Source organism: Patagioenas fasciata, chromosome 33 (genome assembly GCF_037038585.1).
Source record: "Patagioenas fasciata isolate bPatFas1 chromosome 33, bPatFas1.hap1, whole genome shotgun sequence".
NCBI lineage: Eukaryota > Metazoa > Chordata > Aves > Columbiformes > Columbidae > Patagioenas > Patagioenas fasciata.
Window position 1 is genome coordinate 2,806,482 of NC_092552.1, and position 21,535 is coordinate 2,828,016.

General features: G+C 51.0%; 1 pseudogene; it reads left to right on the plus strand.

Moving 5' to 3' along the window:
* LOC136115818 (dynein axonemal heavy chain 9-like) overlaps window positions 1-21,535 on the plus strand; it is an 80,664-nt pseudogene that overhangs the window by 8,537 nt on the left and 50,592 nt on the right.

Sequence of the window (21,535 nt, forward strand, 5' to 3'; positions counted from 1 at the left end):
CCCCCGGCTCCTCGCAGTGTCCCTTCCCCCGGGCAACGCGGCTCTTCCCCGCCAACACCCGCCGGTGCCGGCCGGATGGAGCAGGCGGTGGAGCCGGTGCCCGGCGCCGGGGCTGGGGGTGCCGGCGGAGCGCTGGGAGCGCTGGGCAGGCGGGGAGGCGGCGGGGCCGCTGCTGCGGAGCTTCCTGGCGGGGCCGGCGGGGCCGGCGCTGCTGCTGTGGCGGGGCCCGGCCGGGGAGCTGGAGCTGGGGCCGCCCCCGCCGCCCCCCGCCGCCCGCCGCAAGGGGCTGTTCTTCCTGCGGGCCCCCGGCGCCGGCCCCGGGGAGCTGCTCTGCGGGGACCTGCCCGCCGATGCCCTGCGGCACTTTGCCGCCCTCGTGGAGGAGGTGAGGATGAGGGGCCACGGGGGCAGGCTCAACATGAGGAGAAATTTGTTTGCTGGGAGATGGCAGAGCCTGGCCCAGGCTGCCCAGGGCGGGTGTGGAGTCTCCTTCTCTGAGACATTGAAACTCGCCTGGACCCACCTGTGTGATCTGCTCTGTGACCCTGCGTGAGCAGGGCTTGGACTGGGGGATCTGCAGAGATCCCTTCAACCTAACCAGGCTGGGATCCTGTGAGGCCTGGGCAGCCCCGGAGGTGCAGAGGGAGCCCTGGCACCCATGAGTACCGGGTGCCCCTCGCACATGGCAGCGGGGAAGGTGTCCCCTCCTACAGACAGGCTCCTTGGCCTCCCTCCCTTCTCTGCTGATGCACTTGTACCCTTAACTCTGCCCTTTGCAGTACCATGGACGGCTTTAGAACTCATATAAACCACCTGAATGCTGATCCACATCAGCTCTGTCTATCAGTGGGGTCCTTGTGAGACTGATGTACCCACAGGTGCTGGAGGGGACATCTGCAGGTCACCTACTCCAAACCCCTGCTCAAGCAGGGCCATCCAGAGCCAGTTGCCCAGGGCCATGTCCAGGTAGCTCTTCATTATCTCTAAGGATGGAGACTTCACAACCTCTTTGAGCAACCTGGGCCAGTGCTCGATTACTCTCATAGTGAAAAAGTGTTTTGTGATGTTCAGGAGCCTCCTGTAGCTCAGTGTCGGGTTATCTCAGGTGGGCTGATGTTTTCTTAAAGAGATCGTCAAGAGGTTCGAGTGCTTTTGCTTTGCTGTGTTATTAGCCTGAACTAGACAATGTTGTTTCGGTTTATTCCTGATGGCTCCTCACCTGGAGAAGTCTCAGGAATGAGGCTGTAATGGGAAAGCAGAGGAGCTGCTGGATTTGAGAAGCTCTGATCATGATGTTTGGTATATTAAGATGGTGACTGATAGATTGGATTCCCAAGAGCAGGCTGCCAGACTGGTTATCCTGGTTTTGTGAGAAAACACATTATTTATACGGGGAGCTTTTGTTTTGATGAGCCCCGTGGTCTTGCGAAGTCTGCACAAACAGTGGTTTTGCATCACGGCTGGCCAATAGCATTGCAAGCACCGTCTGCTATGGGTAGATGGTGGGGTAGGAACACTTTGGCAGATCCTGTTAAATCCTGTTTTCTGAATGCCTTTGGGAGCCGGGATTGTGCGTCCCAGCTGCGTGTTTGCAGGCTTTGCTCTCCCCTGTGCAGACATGCAGTATTTCTGCAGGGAGCAGATTGTGCCTGGTTTTCATCCTATTTTCCTCTCAAGCTTCACTTGAAGGCAAAAGCAGCGGTGGTGCTGGGTCAGGCAGATGGGGTGGGTCTGCGTGAGGGTGAAAAAGGTCTTGAATTTCCTGGGGTTGGGGTCGTGTGTTCCTCTGCCCACACTTTGTCTTTATTCGGTGAGGGGTCACAGCTGGTGACCTTGTCCACTTGTTGCTTCACTCCTGCGGTGCCGAAGGGAACACACCTGCTCTGTGGGCTGGGGCTTCATCCTGAGTCCAGTTATCATTTTAACAGTCAGAAAGAAAATGAACGGCTATCATTTGCCTGGTTACAACATCACTGGCATTAGCAGTCCACATGCTTTAAGTAATAGAGACACATCTTGCTAATAATGCAGCTAAAACTGCTGAAGGTGAACTCGTCAGCACCTGCCCGTGTGTTCCCTGGGGTTGTGCTCCCCCTTCCCACGGCTCCCTGGGCACGAAGGTGGCTGGTCGGGTCTTCTTCGGGTCTACAGAGCCAGCCACAGTTCCAAAGAGTCTTCAGCATCCTGGGACAGCACCATGGAGGTGCTGAGCTGCTTTATTCCGTTTCAATTTTATGTCCATTTGCAGCTATTTTTATGCCTTTAGTCACCTCCCCCCCCTCCCCTACCCCCACCCTGAGTCCAGTAACACAAAGGGCTGTTGTTTGTCACTAGGGACAACCTGGCTTTGTTAGGCTGTTGCCACAGGCTGGTCCCAGTGCAGAGCCAGCCAGGATAGGTGACAGACACGGTGTTGCTGTCACAGCTCAAACAAGCCAAAAGCAGCTCAAATCTGGGCAAACCCCGACCAGCCCCACAACCCCATGCTGCCGGGTCAGTAAAAGTGCTGATAAAGGCAAAGCTCCTGTTTGGTGGGCTGCAGCTGGGACCTGGGGGACCCTCACCACCAGTGTATCCCAGGGGGTACCAGCAGACCTTCCCTTGCAGCACACTGAGCTCAGCCCAGCCCTGGCAGGCTCAAAGGGCAGCCTGACGGCTGTGCCCATGGGCAGGGACATGGGGACCAAGCACCGGGGACAGTTGTGAGGGCAAGGGACAGCAGCCCATGGGGCCATCTCCAGTTGCGGGCTTGAAAGGCTGGGAGAGCCTGGGGATGGGGCTGCTCACTTTGCCTACTGGCTTCCACCCTCCTTGGCTGCTTGGATTTGGGGAAAAGGGTGTTCTGCTGTATAAAGTGGGCCTGTAGAGATGCCCGTTCATCATCAGCTGCCTCTATTTCACATGGGAACTGCTTGAGACAGCAATGAATATGGGTCTCCAGGCTTGGCCAAGCACAGACCTCAGAGCCTGGTGGCCCGTCCGTCTCCTGCTGCACTTTTTTCTCCATTGGTCTTCCGTGACTCCCGCTGTAGGTGATCGTGCCCATCCTAACGAACAAGAAGAACCATCAGGGCTGGCCACAAGTGGTGTCACAAGACATCGTGCGTCATGTCCACAACCTCAAAAGTACCATTTTCACACTTGTTGGCCAAGTAGACGGCAAGACCTTGCTGCCTCTCCCAGCTGGCTCAGAGGGAATTGAGGACATTGATCTGGAAAATGAGAAATCGTGAGTACCACCCCAAAATAACAGGTTCTGGAAGGTCCAGAGAAGCAGATGCGTTTGTACATCAAGTTGTCATCGTGTCTGGGCTGCGTGCGTGCCCCTGTGGAACCCCAGGAGATGTGTGGGTGCAGTGGAATGAATCACTCCTCAGACAGGACGTGGTGCGGGTGGGATTTTGTGAGAAGTTACTGCTTCCAAGGCAGTGGGGTGACCTGTCCTCAGCTTCCCAGCCCACTTGGTGGTGTTTCTTGCTGAATTAAGTGAGTTAATGACTGCAGGGATGTAGAATATTTTGAGGGAGAATGGTATGGGGAGAGAGAATCTTGCTGGATGTGTGAGTCTCCAGGTCAGATCCTGAACCTGAATGGATCTGATGTGACAATGACTGGCTGTGCAGAGAGGTGGCGACTGGCTCTTCATTTCCACCATTCACTTTATGAACAGTGTTGTTGCCCACACTGCTGCAGACATTCAGCCATTTTCTCCAGAGTGTAATTCCTATATTAAACCAGTGACAAAATCTTATGGGGTTTGATTGTTTTGTGGTTTTGAAATGTGAAACCCTGTAAAATCCAGCTGCCCACACGGCCATTGGAAGTAGATCCAACTGAGCAATGCACATCAACAAAGTTAATCACGTACTCTGTTTACTACAGCATGGAACGGATAGATAAATCTCTGGTGTATGCCATGGAGTCGGCCATCATAGACTGGAGCCACCAGATCCAGGAGGCACTGAAGAAAGAGTCTTCAGAGCCTCTCCTGCAAGGCAGCAATCCGAACCCGAAGGTGGAGCTGGAGTTCTGGAAGAACAGGTACCCAGAGCAGCCTGGCCAGTGCATGGTGCCCTGTGGTGCTGGTTTTGTGTAGAGGGAGAGTGCTGGTGGTGGAGCTGCTAATTCCATGAGTTGAGAAGAACAGGCCACTTGGGGTTCATGTAGGCTTCAACTAAGGAAAATTGCTCCCGCACAGAAAATCATCATGATCTGCAAAGTGCCTGGGAGGTCACTGGGCAGCTGGCTGTGTTTTAACTTAGCCCCACCACAGGGGCTACACCTCAAGGGACTTTTTTCAGAAATGCCCTTTACAGGATCCCAGGCTGGTTGGGCTGAAGGGACCTCTGCAGATCCCCCAGTCCAAGCCCTGCTCACGCAGGGTCACAGAGCAGATCACACAGGTGGGTCCAGGCGGGTTCGAATGTCTCAGAGAAGGAGACTCCACACCCGCTCTGGGCACTCTTTCGTCACTGTTCACTAGGAGCCATCCACAGGAGTAATTGCTGATGGACACCTGCTGGGGGCTGTCTGGAAATGGTGCATCTCAGCTGGCTGCTGTTCATCTGTCAGGGCCAGAGGGGCTTTAGATGCTCAGGAGCCTGGGAGTGGTATTTCCTCCTGCCCTTTGAAAACCTTTGTGCTGTACTGGTTCAGGCTGACTCGGGGCAAAGCCCTGCTGGCTGGAGAGCTGTTGCTAATGCCTGCAGAAACACGATGGCTTTTTTTCAGCGATGTTCTGTCAGTAGCAGAGCTGCTGTCATGCTGAACTCAGCACTTTCTGTCCTGTAGGGTTTGTCTGTGCCTCATGCAGCTTTCTCCCATTTCCACAGTCCATGTGTAGCTGGAGGAAGCCCTGAATCAGGCCCAGGGGAAACAGATGATGTTGGGGGACAGCTGATGGCCCAGTGTAGGTGGGTAACATGGCCACCAGCATCCTGGTGTGCATCAAGAACAGTGTGGCCAGCAGGCCCAGGGCAATGACTGTCCCACTGTACTCAGCGCTGGGGAAGCCAAACCTCAAATCAGTTTTGGGCCCCTCAGGCCAAGAAAGACCTTGAAGTAGTGGAGTGAGTTGAGAGAAGGGAATAGAGCTGGTGAGGGGCTGGAGCACAAGTGTGATGGGAGTGGCTGAGGGACCTGGGGGGTTCAGCTGGAGAACAGGAGGTGAGGGGAGACCTTCTGATCTCTGCACTGCCTGAAAGGAGCTTGGAGCCAGGGGGGGTCGGGCTCTGCTCCCCAGGAACAAGCGCCAGGAGCAGAGGAAACGGCCTCAAGTTGCGCCAGGGGAGGCTGAGGTTGGATATTAGGAAACATTTCTTCCCAGAAGGGGTTGTGAAGCATTGGAACAGGCTGCCCAGGGCAGTGGTGGAGTCACCATCCCTGGAGGGGTTGAACAGTCACAGAGATGACATTCTCAGGGACACGGGGCAGTGCCAGGGGTTAGGTTATGGTTGGACTCGATCTTGAGGGTCTCTTCCAACCAACTGATTCTGTGATTCTGTGTCTCGGTTGCTGTAGGTGTGATGACCTGGAATGCATTTACAACCAGCTGACAACGAGGAAGGTCAGGAACATGATGGAGCTGCTGGAGAGAGTTGAGAGCAGCTACATCCCAGCCTTCAAAACCATGCTAATGGATGTTGAGGCAGGTGAGATGCTGGGGCAACTTTACCACAGTGCTGGCTTCTGGCCTTTCTTCATGGCCTGGTGTGACTGATTTCAAGCCAAATCTTTCTAGTTTGTGAATTGAGACTGGGCTGCTTGTGCTTGAGTCTAGGCTTTTGTTTCCAGGCTGGGACAAGCTCCATCGCTGGTCTGTTGAGCCAGACTCTTGCCAAAGTTCAGGGTGAATGGGTTTGGGAATTTATTCTGCTGTAATAAAGTGTTTGCATTACTCTAACAGGACTCACCTCAACTTCCACCAGCTCCTCTGGTGTTATTATGCAGGAATGGGAGTTCAGACTAAGAGGACAGATCTTGTACCTAAGACTGCTTTGTTAGAGCGCTGCTTCTCAGGCTTTGGCCACTGCAGCCCGAATTTCCTTGCTTTGCTTTGCTTAGGGGAGTTGAGCGCAGCCCAAGGAAATATTGCAAATCCCTGTCTGTAGTGAAAAACAGTGTAGTCCTGCTGGTCTGTCCCTGCAGACCAACACAGCTGGACATCCATGTCCAACCCAGCTGCTCTCTGGCACAATGAAACCATCCAGACTGTGTTAGCTGTGCACGTGCTGGCAGAAAACACTGTTCTTCACCACTTCACGTGCAAACATTGAATCTCTTAAGGATCTGTGTCACACTCTGCATTGTGCAGTTTAGATGGGCTGGAGAAACACCCCTTATATAAGGAGCCAAGGGTTCATTGTTAAACTGATTAATACTTTAAGGGTTTAATCAAAATACAACAAATATTTGGTTTTAATCCGGCTACAGCGATACTAACCCTAATTGGATAATTTGGACTATAATTGTTAATTTCCATTACAGCGCAGTTCAGATTTGTGTGCACCTGCTTTTAAGTCTCTGCCCCTTTCCCTGGCATTGTACTGGTGTGGCTGCTGTTGGTGGATTTGCTGGGAGGGTGATGCTGATAGTGGGAGTCTCTTCTTCCTTGGTCTTGGGCCTTAGGGGTTATTTTTGCATGCATTCAAGCACTTCTGTCACTTCTTGTTGGTCCACAGGTTTAATTGCACAACGATCTGGTTTTATTAGTGCTTGCGCTCTGGGGTAATTCTTCAGGGTAAAACCACACAGCTGTACAGAGCTAAGCTAAAGCTTTCGACGAGTCAGACATCAGTTGCTTTACTGTTGACAGGTTTTCTATTACAGTCAGGACTAGTGGGGCCGTCGTCATCTGCCCACTGGACAAGGAGTTGCTTGAGCCAAAACTGAGCTAAAAAGGGCTCAGGCCAAGGCTGTACAGCCTGTCGTGCTGTCCAGCAAGGCCATGGCTCACAGCCATGGCAGCACTGTATTTTTGGTGCTGTTGGGCAAATTCCGTGTGACTTTTTAGCAGTTGTGGACTCAGGCTCTCCACGAAGCCCTGTCCCAGCTCCCTGTCCCCTGCCATCACATCAGCTTATTTCTGTTCTGGTTACTGCCGCAGGTGAGTGATGTTCACGAGTGAGTGACCTGCAGCACACAGGTGGCGGAGGGTGCTCAGTGCTTGTCAGGACAGTTTCTTTTCCCAGGCACTTTTCCATGTGGTGAGGCCAGCACCTAGCTGGGAACCCAGCACACCGCAGCTGGGTGGTTCTTACCGCTTCTCACGTCTCTCAACACAGCTTTGACTGAAGCTCAGGACGTTCACCTGCACCTGACACCCCTCAAGCGCCGCTTGGAAGACGTAGAGAGGGTTGAGTTCAGCGAGGTGAAGCCTTTCCTGCTCCCCCTGCTCCACGTGGTGTGTTTGATCTGGGTCACCTCCAAGCACTACAACATGCCCGTGCGGATAGTGGTGCTGCTCCAGGAGATCTGCAACCTTCTCATTGAGCAGGTCTGTGGCTGTGATGCCTGTGTTTGCAGTCCCCTGTGTCCCCTCTCCCCTTCTTCCTATTGTCCTTCCCTGGAAAAGTGATTCTTTAGGCAACATTTAACTTAATAAACAGGTTCAAATGTGTTCAACACAAGAAGCCCTTGTTTTCCATGATGGCAGAAGTGACCTCTCAGGTGTGATTTTGCTCTTCCAGGCCCTGGTGTACCTGTCTCCAGAAGACCTTCTGAAAGGGGACATGGAGGAGAGCCTGGGCAAGGTGCGAATGGTGCTCGGTATCCTGAACATGTTCAAAGAGGCATTTGAGGAGAGAAGGGAAAAACTGCACATGTATTATGAACCAGGCCAAGAAGTGAGGGAGTGGGACTTCAGCTCCACGATGGTGTTTGCGAGGCTGGACACCTTCCTGAAGAGACTGGAGATGGTGGAGGTGAGACTCTGGTCTTGAAAAACATTGCAAACCGTCAGGAGAACTCTGTAGCCAGGAGATCACTTGCTGGCATCTTTCCTTTCTATAGCTTCACCTGATACCAGGGAATGGGGCCACTCTTTTGCTGTTAGGTCTCCTGTTACAGCGAGTCTAAGACTGTGTTTTACTATGTCCTGCTCAGTGCATATGTAAGCTGGTCAGGTTGATAGGTGTGTTTTTTGCTCTCAGGAGTCCCGTTGGACTCCTTGCTCCTGTTGGGGCAAGAAAAGGAGGATTACTGGAGGTGTGGTTTGCACAGCTGTAAATAAAGCAATGTAATCTCCCAGGTCTCCTGGTGCCATCAGAGACAGATTTAGGTTATGGTTGGACTCAATGATCTTAAGGGTCTCTTGCAACTGAAATGGTTCTATGATTCTATGACACCCTAGAGCTGGGTCCTGCCTGTCTTGGAGAGGCCAGATGGCAGGATCCCCTTGGCTGTGCCACGTGGGCCTGGGGAGGAGCAGGGACACGTTCCTCACCAGGTTGTCCCTTCGCATCCTCATAGTCCATCAAACTGGGGTGCTGTGGCTCAGGGGTGTCCCTGTTTGCCAGATCTGTCACCTGAGGCAGGGACATTGGGGTGTCATCCCTGAGCTCCCAGTGTGGCCAAGGGCTCCTTGAGCCACAGGAGATGTTCTGCAGAGAGCAGGTCTGAGTGTGAATGTGGGAGCTCCCTATGCTCTCCTTACCACATGGCTGTGTCTGGAGACCACAGACATACAGACACCATATGTACCTGTTATACAGACACTGTATATACCTCTTATACAGATACTGTATGTACCTCTTGTACAGACCTTGCATGTACCTGTTATCTCTCACGTGGCTAACCACACACATTCATCTGCTCTCCACACACATCCCAAATGAATTTCTTTGTTGATTGTTGCTGCGTTCTCAGTGTGTAGGGTTGGATGGCCAGTGTACAGGTTGCTGGTGTTTGCAGTTTTACTGCTTTAAATGTGCCATATACTTTTATGTGTTCCTTAATTAACTATGTTGAAAACTGTCATGACTGGTGCCTATTTTAAAAGTATTCATAATGATGGTTTCCAGGAGGGTTTGATGTGAAATAAACCAAATTATGCTGGTCAGTGTAGAGAGGAATATAAATAGACACAGGAATAACTGCAGGTTATCATGAGGACAGTGTTGGTGACAGGTTTACTGGGACCCTGTAAAGGCTCTGGGGCACTGACTGCTGGGATTCCATGGATGCCATGGGCACACTGTGGATATGGGCTGCAGACAAAAGCCAGTGGGGAGGTTTTGAGCTGGGGCACTGTGCGTTTTGACCAGTGTCTGTTTCCTCCTTCCGTGGCTGTCCCACACTCCAGGGACAGTAGAAGCTGCAGTATCTGGAGTCAGAGGGAGAGCCTGCGGAGTGAGCTGTAAAACAATAATTAAAAGCATAGTGCACACCAGCCTGTTAATGAGGAAAACTGCTGCATCTCTCTCCGTCTCAATTTCCCCTCATCACTTCATTTCAAGCAACCTTGCAAGACAAAGCAAGGGACAACTGGTATTTCCACATTATTTTTTTGCCTTACTAGGTATTTGTTCAAGCGGATGTGCTGGTGTGTCGAAGTGAATATGAATGCATATGTGCATTTGTTTTCGAATTTTCATAAAAGCTGCAGTTACACTGGTGCATGGGTAGCCCATGAGCACGTGAAGAGGGAAGGATCCCTTTCCTTTGGTTCGTTGCACTGTTTCATATTACGTGTCTGTGGTAAAACCTGCTGCCCTGCTCGGGTGGCCCCAGGACAAGTGCAAGCAGAGAGTGGCCACCAGTACATTCCTGTGCACATTTCTCCTGGTCCTCTGAGACAATGGATGTTCAACCAGCCCTTACTTGGCCCTACCTAGGGAGACAGATGAGGTGGGATGGCAGCAGAGCTGCCCAGTGCTGCCACCACCACTGGGGGAGCGGGACATTTTCCCAAGAGGTGACACTGCCAGGCTGCAGAGGATGGGAAGGGAAGGGAAGGGAAGGACCCGTGTGCCACCTCAGCAGAGAGGGCCAGCGGGGCAGGTGCTGCAACACCCACTTGGACACGTGGAGGTTTGACTGCGCAGGAGCTTTGGACAGTTTGGGTACCTGTAAATATTAGAAATCTGTCCTTGGTTAATACCTATAAAATTGGGATTCTTAGCTATGCTGGATGACATATAAGAGTCTCATATCCTGCTTTGGATCTGTCCTTTAAATACACTTAAAAGCGATTTTACAGTTGTCATGGTATTTCTAGTGGCTGCAGCAGGTCTCACTGGGCAGGGACGTGTTATGAGCAGCCACTGATGCTCAGGACAGGCAGATCAGGCTCCCCCCTTCCCATCCCTGCCACCCAGCCTGAGCACCAGCGCTGTGCTTGGGAAGGTCCCTCAGCAAGTGCAACTCTGTCGTGACAACTGTTGTCATCTTCTTTTGTCAACATCATGACCTGTGTCTCCCTCCGTTGACTTTGAAGGATCTCCTGGCAACTTCCTTGGACTTGATGAAGCTGGAGAAAATTGAATTCAGTGGGATTAAAGGGAAGACCCTGGGCCAGCAGGTCCTGGACATGTATGAGGAATTCCAGGAGGCATACAAGGTGTTTTCAGAGCGAACCTATGACTGTCTTGACCTGACCAACACGGTAGGTGGGACCAGTTTGCGGGAACATCAGGAACATGTGCATGTTTCCAAAGCAGCAGTTTCCTGCTATCTTCTTCCCAGCTCTTTCCTCCTTTCATTATGATCTGATCTGGTACTGGAGGGAAGAGGGAGCCGCTGGCCTTTCCTGCAGAGATTTGGGACTTCTTGCACGTCTATATCTAACATATCTTGCTAGATCAGCACCTTAGATCAGTGCAGCTGGGAAACTGGGATTTCCATGAGTTATGCACAAGCTTTTGCTGTACATGGTGCTTGCTGAGGTATAAGAGCTATACCAACACCCACATCTCTTTGCTTTCCTGCTCTTGGTATTTACCATGTTTCCCCAAAAATAAGACCTACCCCAAAAACAAGCTATAGCGTGATTTTTCAGGATGCTTGAAATATGAACCCTATTCAAAAAATTAGCCCTAGTTACAGTTCATAAAAAAGTCAATTTAAATAGGGTCCAGGCAGCTATACATGTAAAAAAGTAAGCATCTTTTGCAGCAAAAATTAATATAAGACTCTGTCTTAGTTTTGGAAAAACAAGGTAGTTTGCCTGATGAGGGCCAACTCAGATCGTCTCTGGGATGTGTTCGCTCCTGCCTAGATGAACACATGGCATCTGGGGCTCTCAGAATTCAAGGATGCTCTATTTTATTATCAGTAGTGCTTTAATTAAAGGAATATTCCCAGCCCTCTGGGACCTGCCTGGTGTGGGGACGGGTGGCTCGTGCTTTGCTTCCTGCAGCTCCCAGTACATCTCTGCAGGGGGTGGCACGTCCCCAGTGTTTCTTGCTGGAAAGCTGCTTGCTCCATAGCACCCCTCCTTCAGCAGGGCAGGCACAGAGGAGAGGTGACAGTGGCTCTGCAGGAGGTGGCTTGGGTTTGGTGACCCCATGGCCATTTGTGTGACTCTGAGTCATGTTTGTTCTTTCAGTGCTCTAGTTTTGCACCCTCTGCCACTGCTGGAGCCGTTTTTTTTAGCTAAAACATGGCATCTGGATCTGCTGGAGCTCAGCAGTAGCAATAGTAAAAGCTATTTCCTTGCACTTTGTCCTTTGGAAAAGAGACACATGACCTCATTTTTAGTGGTTTTGTCCAAGCTAGAACAGAAGGACTGTCACGGACTGTCAAGTTCAGTCTTTGATTTGGACTCTTTTACGTGTAGGAAAACAAATATAGATGTTACTCTTGAAGTTCAAAGGATTTATTACAATTGAAGCAAGAAAAGCAGTGCAAGAAGATGATAGAAATTACAGAAACCCAGTACTGTTGAGTTTGAAAAGGACCTCTGGAGATCACCCAGTCCACCTTCCCTGCTCAAAGCAGGCTCAGCTAGAGCAGGACTGTGACTGGTCAGGTGAAATATCTCCAAGATTACCTATGTCCAAGTGTGGAGACTCCACAGCCTCTCTGGGCAACCTGTGCGAGTGTTTTGAAACTGCCTCACTCACAACCAGCTCACCATGGAACCACAGGCTTGTTTTGACTTGAAAGTAGGTTGGATTTGGGACTCAGCAGGTGCATCCGTGGGTTTTCTGGATGATGGTGTGGTCTTCAGGCCAAGTGGTGGGGGAGAGGGTGTGGAAATAGTCCATCTTGCCTGTAGGCTGAAGATAGTGCCATGTGGGCTGTGGAAAGGCCTCAGGACCAAAGGGTCCCTCCCAGAGAAAGGGCCAACATCTCAGCCATGGGACAGCACAGAAATGTTCTCAAGCTTCGTGAGGACTTTGCCACGTTGCGATGGCTGAAGATTGGCCAGAGGAGTGGCTTAGTTCACGGTGAATAAGAGAGGGCATCTCTGGATCGAGGAGTTACAGGTACCTTCCTAGTGCCATCTTGCAGCCTCACAGCTTGTGTTTTGCCTTTGTGCAGGACTTTGAGCAGGATGCCTTTGGTTTCCAGCAGAAAGTAGAAGACATGGACCGTCGGCTGGGCACCATTTTCATCCAGGCTTTTGATGACGCCTCCAACTTGGACCACGCCTTCAAGGTTTGTTTATCGCTCCCTTGCTCTTCCCTAAAAGGGAAATCAGGGCACCCGGCTCGGTGAGAATCACGCTGAGGAGACCAGGCAGTGCTGGAGCCACAGGCACATGGGGCTGGTGTTTGCTGGTGGGACAGTGGGACTTGTAGCTTTTGGGCTGCTCTTGGTTTGGGATGCTCAGGCTGGTGGGTCCCTCACAAAGCTTTTGGATGCCAGGAGATATATTTGTGTCTCTCTCTGCAAGTTGGGGGAAATCATGCTTTTTCTAGGATTTCCTGGTGAGAATTGATATTGTTAGTATCAATTTGTTAATATTATTAATACATGGATCTGTTTCAGTTTTGGAAACAGGTTTTCTAGAAACAAAGCTGGTTTATTTATCAATTAATCTATCTTGCAGAAATAATAAATGGTATTTTTTTAAAAAAATCAATATAAGCATTTGTAGAAAAGACTTTAGCAAGTGACAGTGTTTATCTTTGTAAGTTTTTTGAAGAAAATAGAAAATCTTGAAGCATTTGAAGAACAACAGTTGGAATGTGGTCCAACCCCAGAGAAAGTCTGAGAGGCCCCGTAACAAAGGGAGCAAATTTCCTTTTTCCAAAGTGCCCATCGGTGCGGACAGTATTGAAGCCTCTGGGCTGGGGAGGAAGGTCCCAGCTGATCTCTCTGCAGGAGTCGGGGTTGTAAATTTTTCCCCTCTTCTTTTCCTGCGTGTTCACCCCAACAGCTGCTGGACATGTTCGGGAGCCTTTTGGAGCGACCGGTAGTCGCTGCAGATGCTGCTGGCAAATACTCCGTCCTCATCAGCATGTTCAGCAGGGCCCTGGACCACGCCAGGCTGATCTACTCCCGGCACATCCAGGCAGAGCTGAAGCTCGGTAGGTAGAACGTGCTGAGTAAAATGGGTTTTACAGGGAGTTTGATTGAGATTAATTTGGGGGGGAAATGATTTATTTTTCTAAGGAACCCAAAACTTTACAAATTGCAGATGTTTTCAGCCTCTGTAGCTCCTAGTGGCAATGGAAATGCCTGGGAAAGCTCTGTTCTTAGTATTAAAGCAAATAATTGGTTAGGAGTAAAAATACCCTTTTTCAAATGTGTATGCATGATATGTGACTGGGAATGGAGACACATGCTGAGCTTTTCTCCCAGCGAGGCTGTGACAGGAGGTTTCTCTCCACATTTGTGTGCTGCCTCCAACACCCCATGGGACCTGCAAACCCACTCATGTGCTCCTCAGAATGAATTTATTTTGTTTCCCTTACAATGCTTAAAATGCAAAGTATGCGAGTGGGACTTTGTAACCAAGGGTTTAATCAGCCTTTTCCAAGTTTATTATTCCCCGTGACTGTTGGCACAGGGGGGAATGGGTGGATTTCTATCAGATTATGAGGATTCAAGTGTGTCATTTTGAACAATAACCTATTTACTTGCCTCAGAAAGATCATACTGGAACGAGACAAGTCCTGGACTGGAGAGAATCATGGAGAGAATCATTTGCTGTGAATTTGTGGTTATTGTTCTGTGGCTGTTAGATAAGACGGACAGAAGTAACTCCTGGTCAGAAATCCCTATGTCAGTGTTTGTGAGGGGCGGGGAATGTGTCCCAGGCAAGGGACACCTCACATCAGCTCAGGTTTGGACATAGTCTGGGCTTCTCGTTCGATCTCAGCTCCTTATTCAAGATCCAGAGGCACTCGCCTTGGTCACAGACCTACATCAGTGTGGCAGATGTTGGATTTAAGGAAGGAAGCTGGGAAATCAGAGCAGTTTTCTGCAAATGAGGTTCTGTTGTTGCCTCTTTGGGAGAAAGGAGAAACAAAAGTGGTTTTGCTGGGATTTACTTGGATTTGCTCAGAGGACTTGTTTACTTCCAGCAGGTTTCTCAGCACTTGCCCAGCGGTGACTGCTCAGGCGCTCCTTTTTTCCAGCTTTTGGTTAAGTTAATTCAAGTTTTGTCAATATGTCCTCCAAAATCAACAACCATCTTGAGGAAAACTTGGATATTGTAGATGAAACAGTGGGGAAAAGACAGCATGATAAGAATTCCTCTGGCCTGCTGTTCCCTGGGCTGTACAGCCCTGGCAGCGTGGCCAGGGCTCTGCCTCCCGCACTCTGGGACACCTTTGCTCTTCGGTTTGAGGGGCATGAATTGGGCACCGCCAAGAGCTTCATCTGCCGGGAGCCACACTCTGCTTCTTTCTGTGCCTCTTTGACCTCAGAAAGTGGTGGCTGGTGAGCAGAGGTTGCCCTGCTCTGTGCAAACACCGGAGCATTGAGTATGTTACGGAGACCAGTGTTCCTCCAGCAGCTCTGGGCCCTTGTTCTTCCCCCAGGACGTGGTTCTCATTTGCCAGTTGCCATGCAAACACCCGCAAAAGGGCGCACTGGGGCTTGGAGAGCTTTTGTGCAGTGAAATGGTTTTGGGCGATATGGTGGGGTTGGAATGTAAGATCCCCAGCCAGGCTCTGCCTGCAAGGTGGTGGGTGGTTTTGGGAAGGGGTAAATAGAGACTGCAGCCTCACAGGGCTAAATGTAACGCTGAGCTTGTCTGTTGTGCCACCAGCTGCTTGGACTCTGCTGAAGGAAGAAGGGTGATAGAGAAGTATGAAGAAATGATCCAGCTGCTCGACAGGTAAGTGGTGGCTCAGGCATGACTGTAACTATATGAAAAAAAGCCAAACCTTATAGAATCATAGAATTGTTTTGGTTGGAAGAGACCCTCATGTCCATCCATTAACACAACCCTGGCACTGCCCCGTGTCCCTGAGAACCTCGTCGCCACGTCTGTCCACCCCTCCAGGGATGATGACTCCACCACTGCCCTCGCAGCCTGTTCCAATGCCCGACAGCCCTTTGGGGAAGAAATGTTTCCTAATATCCAGTCTGAACCTCCCCTGGTGCAACTTGAGGCCATTTCCTTCTCCTTCTCTAAACCACCTTTCAGCACGTTTGCAAGCCCAGGGCCTGAGAATGTCTCTTTCTAAGCCAGAAGGAATTTTGTGATGAGAGAGGAGGAGGAATCCTTTGCTACACACCACAGTCTTTCTGTGATATCTTGAAATGAGAAGTTTGCATGGGAGGGACAGGGGCTGTGCAGCCCAGCAGAAATGTTGGAACGAGATTCTTTTGGATGTAGGAGATGCTGTGGTAGAAAACCTGAGCTGACCAGAAGTCTCAATCCACTTGTGCCCATTCACAGTGTACTTACCGTGGCTGTAATGTGTGTATTCCACAAGTGGGAGTGGGATTCGTTGCACCTCACTTAATATCTTAATGTTTGATGCTAAAACTGAACTGATTGCTCTGAGCTTTTGAATGTTTGTCCCCAAATTTGAATCCTCTGCTAAGAATGGTACTTGGGGGATCTTTGTTTTCCTGACTTGATGCTGTCACTGGTTTTCAGGTGTTTGTCTTTGAAGCCAAGATCTTTATGGAGGTGGTGTGGGTGGGTTTTAAATATTCCTTGATGTTCTTCAGCCCTCAGAAGTGGACTTGGCTTTTATTTGGTTCTATGTCTTGGTGTGCGGGCTTGGCAGCTACGTGGTGGATGTTTTAATTGGTTTGTTTGTTTTTCGGCAGGTATCAGGAGAAGCTCTATGCAGACTGGTCCCAGACAGTCTCTGAAAAATCACAGTACAACCTTACTCAACCGCTTATCCGGCGAGATCCAGAAACCAAACTGATCACAGTTAATTTTGATCCCCAGGTAAGAACTAGCTTTCCTGTCTGCTGGAGGGCACGTCTCCAAGCTGTGCCCCACCGTGCATGGCAAGTCTGGTGGGATCGCTACTAGATCTGTTCTGCTGAGGTCCCTGGAGCATCTGTTACGGGTGACATGAATTAACCATCCCCTTTGTGGGCTCTGTCTCCTGGTAAAATATCAGGATTACAGTTTAAGCAGCGCAGATTGTAATTAAAGCCAGAAAGTCTGTGAGTAGCCAGATGTTAACTGGTGTCAACATCTCCAGAGCAGGTTGGTTTGACGCTGGTGTGGGGAGCGTAGGAGCATCATCCTACAGACGTGGGTTCGTGTTATGTTTACCTGAAATCTGAGCTTCCTGAAAGGGTATAAAAATCCCAGGAAAGGTTTGTTTTGTTACTTCAGTGTTGTGGCTGTTGGATTTCCTTAATTGTGGTGCAGGAGGCTTCCAGTAGGTCTCTGTTCCCTAGGGCTGCCCTCTCCAGCACAGGGAGGCCTGACCATCCCCCTGCCCAAAGCAGAGGCAGGGTCCAAGCCAGCAGAGTGCAGAGGTGGATTCAAAGGTGCTGGGGCCTGATGAGAGCTGGGGCCTCTCAAATGTGAAATGCCATTTGCTGCGGAGGTGCTGAATCTCAGGGGCCTGGGAAAACATCAAACACTTCCCCCTTTCCCTGGGACTTGCTGCTGTTAGAGAAAAGTGTTGAGGTTCCAGAGCTCATTCCAGCTTGGCTCTCAGACAAAGGATTTGTCCAGCTCCTTGGAATCTCCTTGCTAAGGTGGGAAGCAAATGGCCCCAGGGGATGTTTTCCACCCTTCACCCTGGTGCCAGGGTTTGGAGCCTGTGACGTGCTGAGCATGTTCTCAGCTCCAGTCTCTGAGTGCTTCTGCGCTGCTCTCAGCTTTCCATACTGAGGACTGCCTCATGTCCTCAGGTGCCTGCTTAGCAGCCCCTTCATGCCCTTCAGAGCAGATAGGAGCACCTCATTTTGCCTAAAGGGAGGATGTATTTGCAACCCTTCAACATTAAAGAATCTTCCAGAGCTCACCTTCCATGGAGGAGAGGGAAAGAGGGTAAGACATCCTTGACACCATGGTGGGGATGTCTCAGACATTCCAGTGCATAAAAGGGAGGGGAGTTTGGTTCTATCTCACTTGGCCTCCTGCTCCCTCAATCCCCTGCTTTTCCCTTCCTCCCATCCCATCCTCTTCCATCCACCTCCTCAAACTGCTCCCTTCACCCTTCTGCGCTCCGTCTTTCTTTCCTCTTCTTGTCATTGTGGACATAGTCACTTTAGTATTGTAGATACTCCTCACCCCTGCCATTGCCCATACAATATACTGAATTTCTGTCACCCAGCCAAAATGTGCCGTTTCAGGAGCATTTTCCCTCTCACAAGCCACTAAACTGAGCAAAGATTTTTTTTTTTTGTCTTAGAAGTGATATATTGCGTTGGAAGACCTTGCTGCTCCGTTTGTTGCAGGGACTCACTTCTACTTGGGTTTATAGTTTAATAACCCACTCAATCCCGTTCCATCACAACTCAAAGATGCTTTTGGTTGTGCCTCCTCCTGCAGGCACAGTATTGCTGAAAGACTGTATTGATGAGGATAGCTGAGAAGACCAGAGATCATCATGGCTTTTAGAGGCTGCACAGGGTTTGCTGGCTGGGTAGTTAACAGAGCTATATGTCTTTGATTGGGAAGCAAATCAGAGGCAAAGATCAATGGGAGGGAGATGGTCTGGACTAGGAGGTGTCCAGGCCCTTCTCAGAGCGTACTGCTTTGTGAATAAAACAGCAGGAACCCCCTAAGATCCCCAGAATTGACGGGAGGGTGTCTACCAGGTGAATGGGGAGGATTGTCTCACATTCAGCTCTCTGCCTTGTTTCTGCAGCTGGTGTCGGTGCTGAGGGAGCTGAGCTACCTGTCTGGCAGCCGGCTGGGAGCCATCCCACCCACGGCAGCAGAAATCTATTCCTCCAAGGAGTCATACCGGCAGCTGGCGGCCAGCTTGGAGCTGATGGTGAACAGATACAACAAGGTCCTGAAGACAGTCCTGGAGGTCGAATACCCTCTCATACAGGAGCAGCTGTGGGATATTAACTTGAAGCTGAAGAAGGCAGAAGAAACACTCAACTGGAAGATGGAGGGTGAGCTAGCTCTGTGTTAGGGCAAAAGAGGCCGTACAGGATTTCACAGAATCCCAGACTGGTGAGGGCTGAAGAGACCTCTGGAGATCTCCCAGTCCAACCCCCCTGCTCATGCAGGGTCACAGAGCAGATCACACAGGTGGGTCCAGGCGGGTTTCAATGTCTCACAGAAGGAGACTCCACACCCGCTCTGGGCAGCCTGGGCCAGGCTCTGGCACCTCCCAGCAAACAAGTTTCTGCTCATGTTCAGATGGAGCCTCCTGTGTTTCAGTCTGTACCCGTTGCCCCTCACCCTGGTGCTGGGCACCACTGAACAGAGTCTGGTCCATCCTCTGACAGCCACCCTGAGATATTGATCCCATTGATCAGATCCCTCTCAGCTTCTCTTCTCCAGCTCAACAGCCCCAGCTCTCTCAGCCTTTCCTCAGAAGAAAAATGCTCTAGACCCCTCAGCATCTTGGTAGCCACCGCTGGGCTCTCCCCAGTAATTCCTTGTCCTTCTTAAACTGGGGTGCCCAGAACTGGACACACCACTCAGATGGGGCCTCACGAGTGCAGAGCAGAGGGGGAGGATTCACCTCCCTCGACCTGCTGGCCACACTCCTACTCACGCAGCCCAGGTACCATCAACCTTCTTGGCCACAGGGCACATTGCTCATGGTTAACCTGCTCACTTGGGTCTCATCAGATTCCTCCCATGTCCCCAGCCTCCATCACCTGGTTCCCAGTGACAGTTCACAGCAGGGCAGGGGACTCTCCAGCAGAGCCAGCACTGGGGAGACAAAGGGCAGCCCCCAGCCTGCCTGCTCCTTCCCATCTTACCTTGATCTGCTTGGGCTGGGGACAGGATCCTGATCCCTTCAGCTTCCCTCTGGGCTTTTGGGGAAGAGAGGCTGCCCTGTAAGCAGTGATGCTGAGGAAACGGCAAGATTGGCGTTTGTGAGAGCTGGCAAGGCTGGGGTTGAAGAGTCTGCTCCCTGCCCGTGCCAGCCCAAGTGACCCACTGTGTGGTCATGTCCCTGTGTCCCCAAGGCACTGCTTTCTCCCTGAGTTGTGCAGGGACTGGGACCCCTTGGCCCAGCCATCTGGCTTGGGACAGACTTCTCCCGGTGGGGGCCAGGGCCACCTCGTTATCCTTTCCAGCCAGATGAAATACTGTGGTTAGTGGTGAGGTTTGTGCACCGTGACTTTGGGATGATTTAACCAGTGTTCTTGCTTGATCAGTTTTAACTGCAAAGCAGAATGGAGGAAGACAATTTGTTTCCTCTTGGTGAAAGCAAACTGCTCGCTGTTGGAATATATATTTCTGTCATCAGGCTTGTGGTATGAACAGGAACAAGTGTCCTCCCTTGGGAACTTGCAAAGCAGAATTCCTCATGCTGAAAAACTCTTTCTCCATTGCACACCAAAGATGAAGGGACTTTCCTGCAGATGAAGTTCCCTGAATCTAAATGCAGCCCTCGCTGGTACCTTGGGCTGTCACAGCCTGTGTTTGTGGGGCTGTGGGTCCCTGCTCTAGTGACAGTGGCAGGAACACTCAGCCTGTTGTCCTTGTTCTCTCTCTGGTAGCAGATTAAATCTGGGTACGGGAAAGGGGGAAGTGTCAGACGTCCCCACGGTGCTGGTGCTCCTGGCAGAAAACAGAGGCTGCAGCTGTACCATGGATTGTTGGGGTAGGAGGGAGCTAGAAGTGACTCTTTTGGTTGAGGTGGTAAGTCTCTTGTGTTAATGATGGGTGAGAAATACATGAAACCGTGGGGGAAAAGTCTTATGGAGAGTGCACAAGAGCTTGGCCATGCAGCTCTGAAAAAAAGTAGTCAATCATCTCATTTTTTACCAGGTGTCTGGGATCACATCTCCATGGTGATGGATGATGTCCATGACCTCGAGCAGAGGATACAGAAAGCCAAAAACAATGTTGAGGAGATCCAGACCATCGTGGGATCGTGGGCGTCGCCCATATTTGTGAGAAGAGATTGTAAAAGAGAATCGCTGCTGAGCCTGGAGGACTGTCAGGACCGCCTGGAACGGCGTTACAGCCTTGTCCGAGAGTCAGGGCAGAGGATTCATCTGCTGGTGAAGGTGAGGGGGGACCTTCTCCAGGGGTTTGTTGACTCTTCATAGGCTCTGGGTGTCTCTCCGCTCTGGTGAAAATGTCCAGAGCTGCTTCACCTTAAAATTAACTCCCTTAACTCATTTGAAAAACTTACCTGTTGTTGATTAAGGAATACTTTGATGGGTGAGCTGGTACAGCTGAGTGTGCGGGGCTGCTGACCAGGCACCGAGTTTGGAGCAGGAGCGGGAGCCGATGCAGCCCAGTCTGGCTCCCAGTCCTGGTTCTTGTGAAGCCACTAGAGGGGAGTCGTGCATCAGGCTTTGGGATCCTGCTCAGAGGAAAAACTCCTCCGAAATATTCACCTTAAAATGGAGAGGCAGCTGGCTGTGGCTGACCTTTCTGCTTTAGGCTTGTTGTTCCTCTGTGGGAGCAGGAGGTGACGCTGTCAGTCCAGGGAGAAGCTGAGTAACAAGAAAAAAGCTGCTGTCTGAACCCTGGGTTTTTTCCAGTGGCTTTGCCAGAGCTGAGAGTCCTCTTTGCAGAGCAGGAGAAAGCCCAAATCTCTGCGCCTCACCTGCCCAGAGGTTTTAGCGTGTCAGGGACAGCACCTTGGCTGGAAGGCAGATGGATTTTAGGTCCAGCCCACTCCTGAGGGTCACCATCTGGCCTTGGACTCTGGAGAGACTGGGCTGACCCTCTCTGGGACACTGAGCCCTTGTTGCTCACCTTACTTCACTGTCTGCACTCAGCCTTGGGCTTCTGACCCACTTCTGTACCCTCTGAACCCACGGCGAGGATTTTACTATGCCCACGTTGTCCTGCTGCTACAGCTGTGACAGGCTCAACCACCTCCAGCTACACCCAAAAGATGGGAACACTTCCTAAATTGACCGGAGAGAACATGGGGCTGTGGCCAAGGCAGAAGGGCTGGCACCGCTGCTCTGGTGGCTCACAGGGCAGGACCAACTGCAAAGCAGCATGAAGGTCCTGGGGAGGGAAAGGCACCGTGGCCCAAAATAGGATGTCCCC